Source organism: Lissotriton helveticus, chromosome 4_1 (assembly GCF_964261635.1).
Source record: "Lissotriton helveticus chromosome 4_1, aLisHel1.1, whole genome shotgun sequence".
NCBI lineage: Eukaryota > Metazoa > Chordata > Amphibia > Caudata > Salamandridae > Lissotriton > Lissotriton helveticus.
The window spans coordinates 449,522,846-449,540,459 of record NC_136063.1 but is presented as its reverse complement, the minus strand read 5'-3'; the positions used below and the strand labels follow the sequence as shown (position 1 = coordinate 449,540,459).

The window sequence follows — 17,614 nt, the reverse complement described above, 5'->3', positions numbered from 1 at the left end:
ATCCCTCAAAGTCTCCTAATAAAAATGGTACCTCACCTGTTTGGGTAGGCCTAGTAACCGTGACAGGAACGTCCAAAAACGCAATGTGGAACCATCACATTTTTCATAGTGAAAACTGACCCCTTTTTGCCCAATTGTGGATTTTTGACCATAGCTTTGCAGGCACCTAAGGAAACCTAGCAAACCTACACATTTTTTAAAACTAGACATCCAGGGGAATCCAGGATAGGGTGACTTGGGTGGCTCTCAGCAGGTTCTGCTACCCAGATTCCCTTGCAAACTTCAAACGTTGTAAAAAACAAACACGTTTTCCTAACATTTCTGTGATGGAAAGTTCTGGAATCTGCTGGGAGTCACAAACGTCCACCAACTCCGCATTCCCCAGTCTCCAGGTAAAAATCGTACCTCACTTGTGTGGGTAGGCAGAGTACCCGCCACATGAAACATCCCAAAACGCAACATGGATACATTATATTTTTATAGTGTAAACTGACCCTTTTTTCGCAATGTCCCTAGCTGTACATTTTCAACCCTAACTCTGCCGCACCTTAGGAAACCTAGCAAACCTATACATTTTTTACAACTCGATAACAAGGAGAATCCAGGATGGGGTGACTTCTGTGGCTCTCACCATGTTCTGATACCCAGAATCACTTGCACATCCCATACTTTGTAAAAAAAACACGAAACACATTTTCTTCACTTTCTGTGATGGAAAGTTCTGGAATCTGCAGGGAGCCACAAACTCCCCCTCCACACAGAATTTCCCCAAGTCTCCCGATAAAAATGATACCTCACTTGTGTGGGTAGGCCTAGCGGACGCGACAGAAAATGGCCTAAAGCATACTGTGGAGACATCAAAATTATCGGTTTACAAAAAGACCTTGTTTTGCGAGGGAGTCACCTGAGTTTTTGATTGTGGGCTCGGGTGGCCATCTTGAGAAACCTATCAATACCAGATATTTCTGAAAACTAGACACCCGAGAGAGTGCAGGTAGGTGTGACTTGTGCAGATCCCCCAACTTTTTCCTGCCCTGAATCCCCTGCAAACCTCAAATTTTGCTAACAAAATCACATTTTCCTTACGTTTCTGTGTGGGATCACCGTGCCGGCACAAATGTCCTACTACCCAGCCTTCCCCTTGGTCTTCCGATAAAAATGATACCTCACTTGTGGCGGTGTCCAATGCAGAATCGCCTTAAAACAAAATATATTGAGCTTAGAGTTCGCTGTGCTATCCCCTCAATCCCTATATTTTTGGCCCTTCCCAGTTGCAGGCCCTTGGTCCACCCACACAAATGAGGTACCATTTTACTCAGGAGACTAAAAGGAATGCTAAGTGGTAGAACATTTGCGCCGGCGATGTGAACCAAGACAGAAATGTGAGGAAAATTTAATTTCTTTTTAGCTTAATGCTCCTGCGTTTTAGGTACCGGTTTCGGTGGCCATATAGGGAAACCTACCAATCCCAGACATTTCGAAAAGCTAGACGCCCGAGGGAGTCCAGGGAGGTGTGCCTTGCGTGGATCCCCCAACATTTTCTTATCCAGAATCCCCAGCACACCTCAAATTTAGCTAAAAATCTAATTATTCTCACATTTCAATCTGGGATTAAAATGACGGCAAAAATCACCTAACATCCAGCGTTCCCCTCAGTCTCCCGAGTAGAATGATAACTCACTTGTGTGGGTGGGCCAAGGGCCTGCGATTGGGATGGGGCCAAAAACATAGATGTTGAGGGGATAGCACAGTGAGCTGTAAGCGCTATATTTTTGTATATGTGTTTTTAGGCTGACTGCATTAGACACCCACACAAGTGAGGTATCATTTTAATTGGGAGACCAAGGGGAACGCTGGGTGGTAGTACATTTGTGCCAGCGTGGTGATCCCAGGCAGAAATGTAGGGACATTGTGATTTTTTTTCAGCTAAATTTGAGCTTTACGTGGATTCTGGATAAGAAAACATTGGGAGATCCACGCAAGACACACCCCCTGGACTCCCGAGGGTGTCTAGTTGTCAGAAATATCCGGGTTTGGTAGGTTTCCCTAGATGCCAACCAATCCTGGGACCAAAAACGCATGTGACTCCCTTGCAAAACCAAGTTTTTTGTGATCAATAATTTTAAAGTCTCCACAGTACATTTTGGGCCATTTCCTGTCATGGGCTCTAGGCCTAACCACACAAGTGAGGTACCATTTTTATCAGGAGACTTGGGGGAATGATGGGTGGGTGGAAGTTTGTGGCTCCCCGCAGATTCTAAAACTTTGTGTTTCTTTTTACAAAGTTTGAGGTTTGCAAGGGATTCAGGGTAACAGAACCTGGTGAGAGCCACACAAGTCACCCCATCCTGGCTTCACTTGGGTGTGTAGTTTGCAAAAATGTACAGGTTTACTAGGTTTCCAGAGGTGACGGCTGAGTTAGGGTGAAAAATCCACAGCTAGGCACATTGTAAGAAAAGGGTCAGTTTTTAGTGGAAAAATGTGATGTGTACACGTTGCATTTTGAGACGTTTCCTGTCACGGGCACTAGGCCGACCCACACAAGTAAGGTACAGTTTTTATCCAGAGACTTGGGAGAATGCTGGGTGGGTGGAAGTTTATGGCTCTACGCAGCTTCCAAAACTTTCCATCACAGAAATGTGAGGACCATGTGTTTTCATTGACAAAGTTTGAGGTTTTCAAGGGATTCTGGGTAACAAAACGTTTGCAAGGGATTTTGTCTAACAGAACCTGGGAAAAGCACACAAGTCACCCCATCCTCGATTCCCCTGGGTGTCTTGTTTAAAAAATGTACGTACAGGTTTGCTTACTAGGCTTCCCTAGGTGCTGGCTGCTCTAGGGCCTGAAATCCATACCTAAGCTGGCTTTAAAATAAGGCCCGTGCTCAGTGGGCTTTCTGCCACCCTGTGATGAGCGACAGATCGGGGATATTGCCCCGATATGCCTCCAAGGGGGGCACGAAGACTTTGGTCCTGGGAGGGGGTGCATTGGCATGCCCTTTCTGGACAGCCCCCAGCAGTACGTATTTAAAAGTAGCATCATTTCTGGTGTCTAGTGGGCTCTCTGCCCCATTGGGGGGCAGATCAGGGGCTATTTCCCCCATCTGCCTTCCAGGAGTGGCAGAGAGACTGTGGTTAATATATTCTTTTTGGGGGCATTGGCATGCCTTTTCTGGGCAGCCCCCACCCCTACTTATAAATAAAACAACTAAACCCTGGAGCCTAGCGGGCTTTCTGCCACCCGGGGCGGAGATCGGTGGCTATTGCCCCCATCTACCTCCGGGGGGGGGGGGGCTCAGAAAGACTGTGGCATTCTTCTTGAGTGGGGGTAGGGGTTTGGGGGAATTGGCATGCCCATTCTGGGCAGCCCCCACCCCTGAACTTTAAAAATGAATAATCCCAGTGCTTAGTGGGCTTTCTGGCTCCCTGGGGGCAGATAACAGGCTATTGCCCCCATCTGCCTCCCAAAGGTGGGGGGGGGGGGGTGTTAGAAAGACTGTGGCCATTTTTTTGAGGGGGGTGACACACCCCTAAGCTTTGGAGAAAAAATCCCTGGGCTTCTTTCCCCCCCACCCCCCCAGGGGGGCAGATAAGGGGCTATTGCCCCCATCTGCCTCCCAGGGGGGCAGAAAGACTTTGGCAATTGTTTTGGGGTGGGGTCATTGGCAGGCCCATTCTGGGCAGCCCCCTCACATAGGTATAAATAAATAAAAAACGTATCCCTGGTGCCTCTTTTATATTTTATTTTTAGCGTTTTATAAAGTGCAAACTAGACCCGAGACATCGGGTATCAGAGCGCTTTACATGAGCACCAGTTTAGTTATTGACACATTCATTTTTGTTAGGCACAGGGAGATTAAGTGATTTGCTCAGAATCACAGGATGTTGAGCTTCGTTGCTGAGACTCGAACCCGACTCCCCAGATTCGAGGTCGACTGCTCTCGCCATAAGGCTATATCCTCTTCACCTTTTGGGCTTTCTGTCCTCCTGCAGGGCGGATAAGGGACTCCTGTCCCATTTGCTCCCCCCCCCCCGGGAAGGGCAGACTGAATATTACGCCACTTTTTTATGGGGGGAGCGAAGGCCCTTGTCCAAGGGGCCGCTCCCCCCTTCCTGGTGCCTAGAGGGTGGATCCCTGCTCGTGCATTCCCCTCAATAGGGAAGGGTACTATTGGAAAGGGGGGATTCTCCACTTTCCAACTATACCTCTCCCATGTGATTCGGGGGGGAGGGGGGGAGTTATATAGTCCTAAAAGCACTGAAACAATGAAACTGAAACTATGTTTCAGTTTCATTCTCAATGTAATGACGTCATTACATTGAAAAGAAAAAAAAAAACTCAGGAGTTTGGGGAAGCTCTTTAAAGAATATTGGGCCAGATGTACGACCCATTTTTGCAGGGGCCATGTATAGGGCCTATTTAGCGAGTCACAATTTTTTTGTGACTTGCTAAATATGTTTTGTGACTCGCTATTTGGAAGGGGCACCCCCTTCCAAATAGCGAATATCAGAACCATGTACTAATGTTTTCCGACTGCAATTGCGGTCGCAAAATAGTTTCAATTACCACCTACTTCAAATAGGTGGTAATGCATTTCCAAATGGGAAGGGTTCCCAGGGGACCCCTTCCCCCTTTGCAAATATAGGCAACATTATTTTTTAAGGGCAGGCAGTGGGCTGCATCTTTAAAAAAACTGATTTATTTCAAAGCAGTCCCAGACATGGTAGTCTGCTGAGCCCAGCAGGCCACCATCCCTGGGAGGGCTGGCATCCCTAATGGCCTCGCAAATTGCGAGGGGCTCATTAGTATTAATGAGCCTCGCAATTTGCGACCCCACTGGGAATCGCAAACAGTGTTAAACACACTGTTGTACATTTCATTTAGGGCCTTGCAATTTGCGACTCACAATTTTTCGCAAATTGCGAGGCAATAAATGAAATGGTCGTACATCTGGCCCATTAAGATGCATAGCAGTTTTGACTTACGTTTCTGTGCCGGACATGTGAAGTTAACACCTAATTAGGTTTGTAGCATGTATGGCTCTAGATACTCTTGCTTTGCATATTTCTGCCATCTTGTGGCCGGGACATTTGCAATTTATTTATCTTTGAAGTAGCTTGAGTCACGAGACCTGTTGAGACTTTGCCCACGATATACCAGGACACAGGGTGTACTTGACATTGTTTTTTTCCTCCAACGGGCTAGAATGTTCAATGTTGCAGCTCTGGAATCAACGTATTTCTATCTGGATTCTTTGGTGTCACCTCTTCATACTTCAATGCCCACGACTGGAAAACTTCACAATGCCAAGTGAGAGTTTTGTCTGCAATGCCCAAGACCTTCATCGACAGACGCCAATTGTTATACAACGACCATCGATCCATCTTGACGGGCATAACCATTCCAATATTGCCCTAGATTTAATGGCAAGTACTCCTGAGTGACTACCATGGCATCTACAATCTTTGCCTATCGCCACTGCACAACTAAATTTCCTGTGACATCTATTGTGCCTTTAGCTATAGGAAGAACCTCTGGTATGCTCGAGAACAGCAGTGGGCTTACCGTAGGAAGCAGTGGCAAGCTTCCCTCAACGCTTCTGTAATTTTCAGACTGGAAGACTTGCTTGGTGTTGAGGAGGAGTAGGCTGACCCATCTGGTATTGCAACAGCAATGGTCCCAGGCAGAATCTAGTGTTGATGACAGCCAGGGCTCCGCACCCTTCTAGACACTTTTCAACAGGTAACCATTATCACACACACATTTTTTGTGGGTATCTCACCTTAAGGACTGGACCATACAAGACACCCGGTCCTGGCCGAGCACCTCCAGGTACCAGGTACAGCACACCTACCACCTGGAACTTCTAGCCATACGTTTAGCCCTCTGGGACCTCTTAAACCCGTTTTCAAACCAGTCCTCATAAAGATAGACAACATAACAGCCATGCATTACATCCAGAAGTGGGGTAATGCATTCCTAGCTCTCTCCACTGACGCCTCAGCAAATTCATGAATTGGAACTCCACCAACAAGGCCTACACAAGTCCTTTCATTGGTGGGTAACCCCGATGTTGGACTTGGCCCTTTCTACAGGGTCATCCCTTGAACTTTTTGCCTTCCTCCTATATTCTCTCTGACCTGTTTTTGTTGCTTTAATGACTCCGGGCACTTTACCACTGCTGATCAGTGCTAAAGTGCATATGCTCTCCCTACTATAAATGAATTCTATATTGATTGGATTCCATGATTGGCTTATTTGGTTTACTGTCAGACCCCAGTAAAGTGCACCAGGAGTGCCAGGGCTTGTAAATACAAATGCTGCTGGTTGGCTTGCAGCACTGATTGTACCACCCACAGAAGCAGCCTGGTAAAATGTGTCTAAGGTGTGCCATTGCAGAACCTGCGTGCAGTCTGGTACTGTCATGCCGACTGGGCAAGTGCACCCACTTGCCAGTCCCTAAACCTTCCCATAACTTCATATTAGTCACCCCTATGGTAGGCCCAAGGGCAGGGTGCATTGTAAGTATAAGGTAGGACAAGCCCTGATGTGTGTGGCATGTCCTAATAGTGAATTACAGCCATTTTTGTTTTTCACTATTGTAAGGATACCTGTTCTCATACACCAGAATGGGCTGTTGGAATTGGTACACTCTATGATCCAGACTCAGGGAACATGGTAGCAATTCGAGTTTAGTATGCCTGAACTCAGAATAATAAAATACATTTTTTAGTAAAGTTTTTTTTAATGTTCTGTGTTTGCAAATACCACTTTTAGAAAGTTGGTATTTGCTAGCCTAACCTTTTCAGCCCGCCTCTGCTAGGATGTGTATCTGCTGTCTGGTTTCTGTGTGTGACAGGGCTGGGGAATTCCAGGAGACAGGCTGGGCAGCCAGGTGGTGAATAGAAAGATTACACCAGGATGGGTGGGAGGAGTGCCCCTTGACTCTGAATAGGGCTGTGCTCTGCCACCACAATGCTGGCTCCACCTCCTGTGGAGCGTCTGATGTCTCTGCCCTACACCCTGAAAGCAGAAGCCTGCATCATGTCAACAAAGTGCTCAGGAACTGGACTGAACAAGGCAAAGGCCCCCTGGCCTGAAAGAACAAAAGAAATGCAGTATAAATATAGGAGCCCTGCTCCTAAGAGATCAGATCCTGCTTGAACCACGAAGAACCTCTGCCCGACAAGAAGGACCTGGAAAAGCTGAAGGAGGAGTACTGTCCCTGACCTGGGGGATTGGCCTGCAGTGGGTGCCTTGCTGAGAAAGGAGAGGAAAAGACTGAGAGAGACTTTTCAGAACTTGTGCTTCAACCAAATCTCCAAGGGCTTGTGGGTGAGCTTGCCCCCTGAACGGAGTCCCAGGAATATTGGACTCCTCCTGCCTCAAGAGCCGCTGGACATTGCCCAAAACTTGCCCTGCCGCTGGAGCCGCGATCGAAGTGCGACTCGAAACCCTGTTTACTCTGCATCCGTGTCCATGGCCGCTCCTCACCGTGTGGCTCCGCTCTGTACGAGCCGTAACCTGCACTGTCCACTGCCAGGCTGCCTAAACCCCGCTGCACCCTCCCCCGTGAGCCGCACTGCTCGCCTCGCCGCCCCTGCCGCTGGCAGTTAAAGACCGGAGCGCCCCGCAAGGAGAATCCGCCCCGTACGCCAAAGCATACCGGCTCCCCTGGCGCCGCACTCCAGAAACCGAACCCGCAGCCGCGCACTGAAAAGTACGGCTCGTACGCTCGAGGCGTACCAGCCGCCCCGTACTGCGCCGCTGGCTTCGGATTGGCATCCCCGCTCCATGGGACAACGTGCATCCCGCGCCGAATTGTGAAGCCGCTACGACCCGGACTGTCCGCTTTGCCCTGCAGCCCCGCTCAGACGCCCCGAACCGAGGCATCTAACCAAGCCAGGCCCACACCGGAGAAGAGCCCACGCACGCTCCTGGGACACCTTTACCTGCCGCATCATCCGTGTCGACCCCTACGAACTTCAAGGTACTGTGAGAGTCGCCCCTGACTGTGTGCGCATCAGACCAGCGAGTCTACGTTTTTTACTCTTTTAAGACACGAGAGAACCGCGCAGTCAGCGCGACACGCAGAGACCATTAAGACACGCATTTGTGAAGTAAAACTTTGCCTTTCTAGTAGTATTGTGGCCTAATTTTAAAACGTAAGTGGTTCTTGTGCTAAGCCTTATATAAAGTAATTATTTTTGATACAAAACCTCGTGTGGTATCCCTTTTGTGGTGTTATCATTGAATTACTGTATGCACTTACAAATGCTTAACCCGTAATGCTCTGATGTTTAGCCTTGTCTGCTCGCGCCACGCAACCTAGAGGGTGAGCAGGGGTTATTTTAAAGAGTAATTCCCTTGCCCTGACTAGAGGAGAGGGTCCCTGCTTGTCACAAGTCCTTACCTGTGCCAACCAGAGACCCCCAATTCTAACACCCAACCATCAATCTGTTGTCCACCCGTGAAAACACAAAATGGCAAAGGTTTGTCCTCAGGTACCCGCACTGTCCATCCATGGGTAATTCACTATGAGCTGATATTTTTCTATGTTTTTCTCCACCTCTTCCCGTACATGGCGAGGCAAATAGCTATGCCTCTCATTCTAGTAGCACCAACCTAGGCAAGACAGCCCTAGTACCGAATGCTCCTGGAGAAGTCTGACAACCCCCACGTGAAGCTCCTGGACTATCTCTCTCAGAATCAGAGACAGTTTAAGCACATAGACTCCAAACAACTGAATCTAGTTATTTCTCACCTGCGTTCTTAGAGTTTGGCTACATCAGAGTTCAGAGGAGGGTTTGCTCATTCTATGAGAAATACGCAAGCCCACAGGTTTCACCTGATACGCAGCTAAATGGAAGAGATTCATGCACTAGTGTACCTCCGAATAGTTAGACCCTTTTAAAGTCTCTTTACACAAGATTGTGTGCTGCCTCTTACGTCTGTACAAGTCAGGCCAGGTAACTGCAGCATACTTACAAAATACTTTTCAATGTCCCTGTTCTTAAGCTTTTTAAGGGTGGCCTTGAAAAAGGAATTGTTTCCATGACCCCCAGTGCCCCTGTATGGAACCTTAATATGGTTTTCACATGATTCATGAGTACATCTTTCGAACCTCTCTACTCCTCTGACTTACAAATTCTGTCTTAAAAGGTGGCTCTCCTGGTACCAATCTAATCTCTCAGACATATTAGAAAGCTCTTACAATACAAGAATCATTCATTCTGAGGGATACTTCTACCTGCAGATTCCTCACCTTTAGAATAAATCCCAGGAATCAGACTGGATCTGGAAAACTTCAAAGCAACAAGGTCAAAAGTAAAGGGTACTGGTCCCGGTCGCCGCCGAAAATAACATCTGGCGATGCCACTGATACCATAAAGCACCTGCCCTGAAGCATAAACATACATTGCCTTTTTCTTGTACCTTCGACATGGATCCGAAGCTTTACTCTCTTAGGAATTTTCCCACAAAATTATTTTTGCAGTACCATGTTTCCTCCCAAGAAGTCTGGGTTTAAACCCTTTAGAGGTTGTGAGGGACTGATCTCCATTACAGACCTCCACATAGTCTGTGTATGGCGCTTAGAGTCTGACCATTATTCTAAGTCTTGCTCTTCGCACCTCAGTGCACCCCGGGGCAAAGGACGAATATTGATGCCTGTATCGATCCAGACACCTTTTACCACTCTCCATCTTTCTCTTTGGCCGAGAACAAAGGGAACGTAACAAGAAACGTTCCCTGGGAAAGTCTCCTCATTGCTCTCCATCTCCCACAGGACCTTCGTCACCAAGCTTGTTGACCTGACGGCAGTGGATTCTCCGCCCAGCCCTACTCCATTTTTGGATCCGGCTCTGGACAACAGCCATCATTCCCAGAGGCTTTGGTGTCTTCACCTCTGCCAGTTGAGACTCTGGCACCAGATCTCCCTGAGTTCCTTAATCCAGGATCGGCTCCAGTGGCATTCTGAATGCAATGTATTCCATTTCCTCGAAGACCTCGATGCTATCCTGTGTACCGTCGGGCCCAGCGGCCTCACTGCACCTGCCAATGGTCCTGCCTTTTCAACCGACTCCCTTCCGTGCCACACCATTGGTGTGACATTCCGTGCCACTGCCACACCATTGGTGCCTGCACCATACCGCTTAGATCCAGGGCTCCACATCTCGTACCACAACCAATGCCATGGATGGCACCACTCCACCTCCACCACCTCCTTCACTGCCTCCTCCTCTGTCTTCAGATACGACAGCACCAGTGCCACAGCCAGACGTCGAGCCTCAGGTTCATTCTCACAAAGAGGCCTAGAGGTTGTTAGAAGAGGAGGCTTTAGAGCATGCATCCACATTTTTGGAGCGGATTTTCATTCTGTGGCATACATTCCTGGTAGTGACCCAGACAGGGACACTCTGGAATTTCAGGGCCTGTCTAGGACTAGCGGCTTGGATACCTCCTCTGACCTAGCTATGGACTTTTCCATTATACCACTAATGCCAGAAGTTGTCTCAGTGTATAAGGTTGTGTTAAAGGCAGCTGAGGTTTGAATTTGCAGTTGCCAGCGACCGAGACGAAGAGTAATGTCCTCACTGAGATTCTCCTGGCCTCATCGACCTCCTTTAAACCTCTTTTCCCCCTTCAATGAGACGCTGCTTGAACCCATCATGTCAGCATGGGAGAAGCCTTCCTCTGCTCTGGCGGTCACCTGGTGGCTATCATAAGCACTCAATCAATCAATCAATCATATCATTTGTAAAGCGCACTACTCACCCTTGAGGTTCTCAAGGCGCTGGGGTGGGAATGCTGCTACTGCTCGAAAAGCCAGGGCTTGAGGAGTTTTCTGAAGGTCAGCAGGTCTTGGGTCTGCCGTAGGTGGATGGGGAGGGTGATCCAGGTCTTGGCGGCAAGGTGGGAGAACAATCTGACGCCGGAGGACGCTCTTCGGAAGTGGGGGACTGTGGCGAGGTCGGCGGAGCAGAGCTGGCGGGTGGGGGTGTAGAAGCTGAGTCGTCTGTTGAGGTACGTTGGTCCGGTGTTGTGGAGTGCCTTGTGTGCGTGGGTGAGGAGCTTGAAGGTTATCCTCTTGTTGAACGGGAGCCAGTGCAGGTCTCTCAGGTGGGGTGTGATGTGGCTGCGGCAATGGATGTCGAGGATCAGGCGTGCAGAGGCGTTCTGGATGCGTTGGAGCTGTCTCAGGAGTTTGGCCAAGGCTCCTGCGTAGAGGGGGTTTCCGTAGTCCAACCTACTGCTGACGAGCGCCTGGGTGACCGTTCTTCTCATTTCTGTGGGGAGCCACTTGTAGATCCTGCGGAGCATGTGGAGGGTGTTGAAGCAGGAGGAGGAGACGGCGTTGACCTGTTTAGTCATGGAGAGGGTGGAGTCGAGGATGACCTCTAGGTTGCGTGCGTGGTCGGTGGGTGTTGGGGCGGTTCCCAGTGCGGTCGCCACCAGGAGTCATCCCAGGCCGAAGGGGTGGATCCAAGGATAAGGACCTCCGTCTTGTCCGAGTTCACTTCAGTTGGCTGTTCCTCATCCATTCAGCGATGGTCTTCATTCTTTTGTGCAGGTTGGTTTTGGCGGTGTGGGGGTCCTTGGTGAGGGAGAGGATCAGCTGGGTGTCATAGGCGTAGGAGATGATTTTGAGGTCGTGCTGACGGGCGACGTGGGCGAGCGGTGCCATGTAGATGTTAAACAGAGTTGGGCTGAGGCATGAGCCCTGGGGTACGCCGCAGATGATCTCGGTGGCTTTAGAGCGAAAGGGGGGGAAGGCGGATGCTCTGTGTTCTGCCAGAGAGGAAGGAGGTGGTCCAATCCAGGGCCTTCTCTTGGATCCCGGCGTTATGGAGGCGTGTTCGTAGTGTGTGGTGGCAGACCGGGACTCTTCTCCTGGCAACCCTGCCTTCCTCTCCATGCACCCTTCACTGGAGATTAGTCATTCAAGCTTTCTTTTTGGGGGTCAGTCAGGCAACGCTTCCCCTACAGCCCCCTCTAACAGGGAGTCCAGTTGCCTAGGAGCCTGGGGCAAGAAGGCCTTTTCAGTGAGGAGGCCTTAAAGGACATGGCCCAAGCGATTTTACCGCATGTTCTTGCTGACATGAAGGACCATTTTCAATAGCTCATTGCTGATAGTCAGAATGTGTCCCTGCACATTATCAAGTTGGGGCTGGACCTGGAGACTCTGTCGCACGGGCTGCGGGAATCTCCACTGTGGTGTGGCGTAATGCTTGGCTGAAGACGTCAAACATTTCCTCCGATGTCCAAGCGAACCTAATGGACCTCCCCTTTGATGGAGTATGTCTATTTGGGGTCAAGGCCGACCCAGCGTTGGAGTTGTTCAAGGCTTGCAAAACTGTGGTCAGACCTCTGGGCCTTCAGATCCTGCCTCTGACCAGAGACTACTAGCCTTCTCGACGCTTTCTTGGCTTCCAAAGATACTCTTCCTTTCGGTCACGGCAGCTTACACCAGTGCTCCAGCACCAGCAGAATCCTGTCATCTGACAGTACAGAGGATCTAGTAGAGGAAAAAGGTGCAGATCTGCCTTGCAGCCCTCCTCCTCTTCCTCTCCCAAACCATCAGGAAAGCAGGCCCGGTTTGCTTCCCCAATCCCATATGGAGCCTGTGTGCCGCTTTCTTCTGGCCTAGAAGGTTATTACTATGCAGGTCCCTTCAAATTTTAAAAGGGGCTACGCCCTCCCCTTTCTTCAGGTTCTATTGACCCATGCCCCCCACCACCCTTATCTTTGCCTCCTGAACGAAGTGTTTAAGTTTGTGCCAGAGAAAGAAAATGGCCAGGGTAATTATGCACATTATTTTGTGGTGCACAAGATGGACAACAGTCTGCGTCCAATTTTCGATCTTGGGTACCTGAACTAATGTGGAATGCATAATTCCAAATCCAAATCCTGCAGACTCATCGGAGGTACTTGTGGTTTGTGGTGTTTTCTACATATACCATTGTGTGGTACTACCCTTTGGTTTGACATTGGCACTTTGAGTCTTCACAAAGGTGATGGCAGTGTTTACGGCCCATCTCAGATCGTCAGCATCCCCATTTTCCCATATCTGGATGACTGGCTCCTCTAAGCCAGCTCACCGGGCATGGCATGGCGCCATCTGTAGTTAACTACATCCCTGCTGTACGACCTGGGCTTTTTAATCAATTAGTCTAAATCTCACCTGTGTCCCTCCCAATTACGCAGTTCATAGGGTTGGTAGTGGACACCACTCTTCTCTGTGCCTTTCTGCTACCAAAGAGACTAAATGACATCTGGTTGGTTCCATCGTTTCAGCAAGGCGAGGGAGTCTCAGTCCTGAGTGTCCTGCATTTTGTAGGTCTACTGGATTTCTTCCTTCATCTCGTTGCACACACACACATTAGCTCATGAGAGCCCTGCATTGATGCCTCCACAGGCAGTAGCTGCAGTACAGGGGAGGCCTATCTCATTACATTGTGATCTCCCCCAGCGTTGCAGTGGAATTGGCTTTGGTGGGTGGGTGAGTAGAACTTAACTCATGGGATGGCCTTCCCTCCTCCTCCTCTGTTTGTGACTACGGTAGTCATGGATGCCTTCACCCTAGGGTGGGGAGGCCATCTGGAGATCAGGGGCCTCTGGCCTCCAGTTGAGCCACTGCTTACCATTAACCTGTTGGAATTGCATGTAATTTGGCTGGTGCGCAAGACATTCCTCTCCTCCATCCTGGGTCGGTCCATCCAGATCTTGACAGACAACACGACTGCTTGAACAGAAAAGGAGCAGTTGAGTCTCACCTTCTTTTCATGGAGGCATTCAGACTGTGGTCTTGGGCATACTGCCAAGGAATCTGACTCTCCACAAATCACCTAGCGGGGTCTCTGAATGTCAGCACTGACAGCCCGAGTCGATGTTACGCTGCTGATCACAAGTATTGTTTTCTGCCTGAGGTAGTACAGGACATCTTCTCCCAATGGAACACTACTCAGGTGGACTTAATCGCCTCCTCAGAATTCTCAGTGCAAGCAATCCTGCACTCTTCGGTAACCGTTGAGGCGAGCCTTGGGAGACATGTTTCAGTTGAGGTGGAACATTCAGCTGCATTACGCGTTTAACCCATACCCTTGTTTCCTTGAGTTCTCAGGAAGATTTGCCTAGACCAGGCCCAGGTTACTCTCATTGCCCCAGATTAGCCAATAAGGGTGTTGTATGCAGACCTTCTGCACTTCTCCACATATCCACCACTTCGCCATCCATCTTTCTTTGCCGGAGGGGATGGCCTTGCACCACAGTCTCTGAGACCTCCACCTACCTGCTTGGAGATTGGGCTGGCACATCTGAACTTCTTTCAGTTGCTACTGGAGGTGGTCTACATCATCTTGCCTGCACGTCGCCCCTCCACTTAGACAGTTGATTCCGGCAGATGGGGCAACTTTGTTGCATGGTATGCAGACAGTGGTGTAGATCCCTTGCAGGCCAGATTATCTCAAGTGCTGCAATTTGCGTTTTCTCTTGCTCATAGGGGATGTCATTGTCATTGTGAATGGTTATTTAGCTGTCTTTTCTGCTTTCCTATGTCTGCCATTTCAGTTATCCCTGTTTCAATCCCCTGCTGTCATATGTTTTCTTAAGGACAGGGCCCGTCTTTTTCCTCCAACTCCCTTTGTGGTTCCTCATTGGGACTTAAATCTGGTGCTTACCTTTTTGATGATACTCTATTTTAGCTCATTCACAGTTGCGCCCTTTGTATTGTGACCCTCAAAACTGTGTTTTTGCCAGCTGGTAGGGTCAGTGAGCTGCAGGCCCTTAGCTGTTGCCTTCTTTTCACTACCTTTTTTTCCAGATAAGTTAGGGTTGTGAACCGGGCTGCTTTCCACCATTAGTGGTTACTCTTTTCAATTTTGCCCAATCAATTACTTTTCCGACCTTCTACCCTCCTCGTCAGCCTAGGAAAGAGAAGGAATGTTTTCATTTGTTGCATCTTAGGCAGGCACTTAGCTATTATCTGGACAGCACCAAGGACATTCTGTCAAATGACTAGCTCTCTGTCGCTACTGTGGTGCCAAAAAAGGTAAGGCAGTACAGAAGAGAACTCTGTCTCATTAAGCATCAAGACCAGCTAGGCCTTAGCCAAAAAAAGCCTCCTGAGAGGATCAGAGCCTATTCCACAAAGGGCTAAGTTCCTCACATCTGTCCTCGGTTGAGTTGTTCCGATTGCAGAAGCCTCTAAGGTGGCAACGTGGGCAACTTTGCTAAGCATTAGTGACTGGATGCGGAGGTGCACAGGGATGGACACGTTCATGTCTGTCTTGCAGGATTTGCTTTCCTAACCATACATCAAACCTCCTCCTAGGCATGGTTTTGCTGTGAAATCTGTTCTGTAGGTGAGGAATCTGCAAGTAGAAGTAGCCATAAAGAAGAAAAAGGTACTTGCCTGTGGTAACTATCTTTCTGATGGTGGATACTCTACCTACCTAAAGATTCCTCACCAACCCGACTCCCTCCCCGTTTGATGAATGAGTTATAGGAAAAGTTAATAAGATTTCCTGTTGCAATATTTTGGTACTGCAATCCATCATTGTCAATCTTTCCTCTCACTTCGAAAGTTTGGGGAAAAAATGAATGAAACTGACGTTGCTGGGCAGGCACTTTATGGCCTCTGTGGGGTTGTCTGATTTCACTTCCGGCTTCAACCAGGTCCAGTGCTCTCTGCCCTCGAACTCATTGCTTTGAAGTTTTCCGGATCCAGTCTGATGCATGGGGTTTGTTCGAGAGGTGAGAATTCTGTTGGCAGACAGAGTATCAAGCAGAAAGATTGTTACCACAGGTAAGTAACATTTTCTTCAGATTCAAAAGGATAGGGTAGTCCTTTGAACCAACCCTGAGTTTCTGCCAAGGGTTGTCTTACCTGTTCACATGAACCAAACCATTGAGCAGCGAGTCTCCTTCCCAAAACCAGAGTCTGTAGCGGAAAGGATGCTTCACACCCTAGATGTTTACAGGGCACTCATATATTACATTGATAGAACTAACTCTTCATAAGTCAAATCATCCTTTTGTACCCTTTTCCAGACTCTACATGGGCCACCCTATCTCTAAATTGGGCTTTGCTAGATGGATTGCCACGTGCCTCCAAACTTACTACGCTAAAGACCAAGCGAACATTCCCCATGTCCTGTAGGGCCCATTCCACACTCAAAATGCTGCTTTGAATTTCCTGGGTAACATCCCCATTGCTTATATTGGCAAGGATGCCACTTGTTCAATTCCACACACATTCATTGAGCATGACTGTGTGGCTATTGTAGCCTGTCAAGAAGCTTTGGTTAGCTGCACTGTCCTAAAAACACGGGTAATTACATTTATATCATCTGCTCTCTATCCTCAACTTTCGGAAGAAACTTTTGATATTTACAGCTACACATGCTACAGATGTAAAAGGTTCTCTGCGTCACTAATCGATACAAACAATGGGTTACAAAGTAAGTAACAATTTCCATTCACACCGTAAACAATCTTTTATACACCTATCAATGTTGTGTGACCAGTCAGCTGCAATTCAGCTGTTGATTTTCCTTGGACTTGTACATTTTAAAGCTTTTTAGTCTCACCTCCAATTAACTGCTACTCTCTAAGCAGGATCGACTGTGAGGAGAGGTGTATAAAGTTTTTGTAATATTAAGCATTCCCTTGTCAGGAGCCTCTAAGGCTGTTATAGATGTATCTTAAAGTGACTCCCGGAGGAAGAGAGGGGCGGGCGTTGGATGCAGAAGACAGGTAACGGGCCTGGCCTTTGCGAGACTTTCTCTCCCATGCAATCCTCTCTCTTAGTCACTGGCTCTCCTCCCCTCTGAACCGGTGAGCATATCTTCTCAGCTTTTAGCTCTCTATGGATAGCTCTTCAAGTCTGCCCCTTTCTCTTGCAGGGACGGAGAAACTCAACCGGGGGTTTGGGGCAGGGCCGGCTTAAGAGCCGGATGGCGCCCTGTGCGACAAAGTTTGTTGGCACCCCTAATGGTCACTTTTGCCACAGATCCCTCACTGTCACCCTCCAACAGTGCCCCTCACCTCTCCATAGTCCTTCTCTCACATGCATTTGTTTTGTTTTATAGCGCTACTGTAGGGTTTCAGAGCCCTTTGCATCACACACATAATTCAGAGACAACGGATCATGCGTGCATAAGTCAGTGCATAGGAAACGTTATATAAGATCAAGAGGACTGGTAGTGAGTATAGTTTGAGTGCTTGATCTTGAACAGCACAAACTCAGAATTTAAAACGTAACTTCTTGCTTGGGTTCGCTTTACCAATGAGAATGGGTCTCTACCCAAATGAACACTTTTTAACAACATTAGTATAATGACTGGAAAAAATCATAACGCTCTAACCTGTACCTTGCAGTGTATATGCGGATTCTTAATGAGAGTTAATAACTCACTCTACTGTGTTAGGATTGTGACTTGTAAACTGCTATTAACAAAAGCATCTCTCTGACAAAAGCTGTAAACAATTGAACCAGCCACATTATATGCACTTTTGTGATCTGTATGGTACACGGTCTTTGCAGCATGTATATTAACCCATCTGCGCAACTTTGTAATGAGTTAAAACATCCATAGATACAACTCCAATCTCT

The 17,614-nt window shown here is 48.4% G+C and overlaps 1 protein-coding gene across 1 annotated transcript in view; it reads left to right on the top strand.

Annotated features, from left to right (window-relative positions):
- TMEM67 (transmembrane protein 67) overlaps positions 1-17,614 on the top strand; it is a 989,409-nt gene that overhangs the window by 948,812 nt on the left and 22,983 nt on the right. The gene's annotated exons all lie outside the window — the stretch shown is intronic.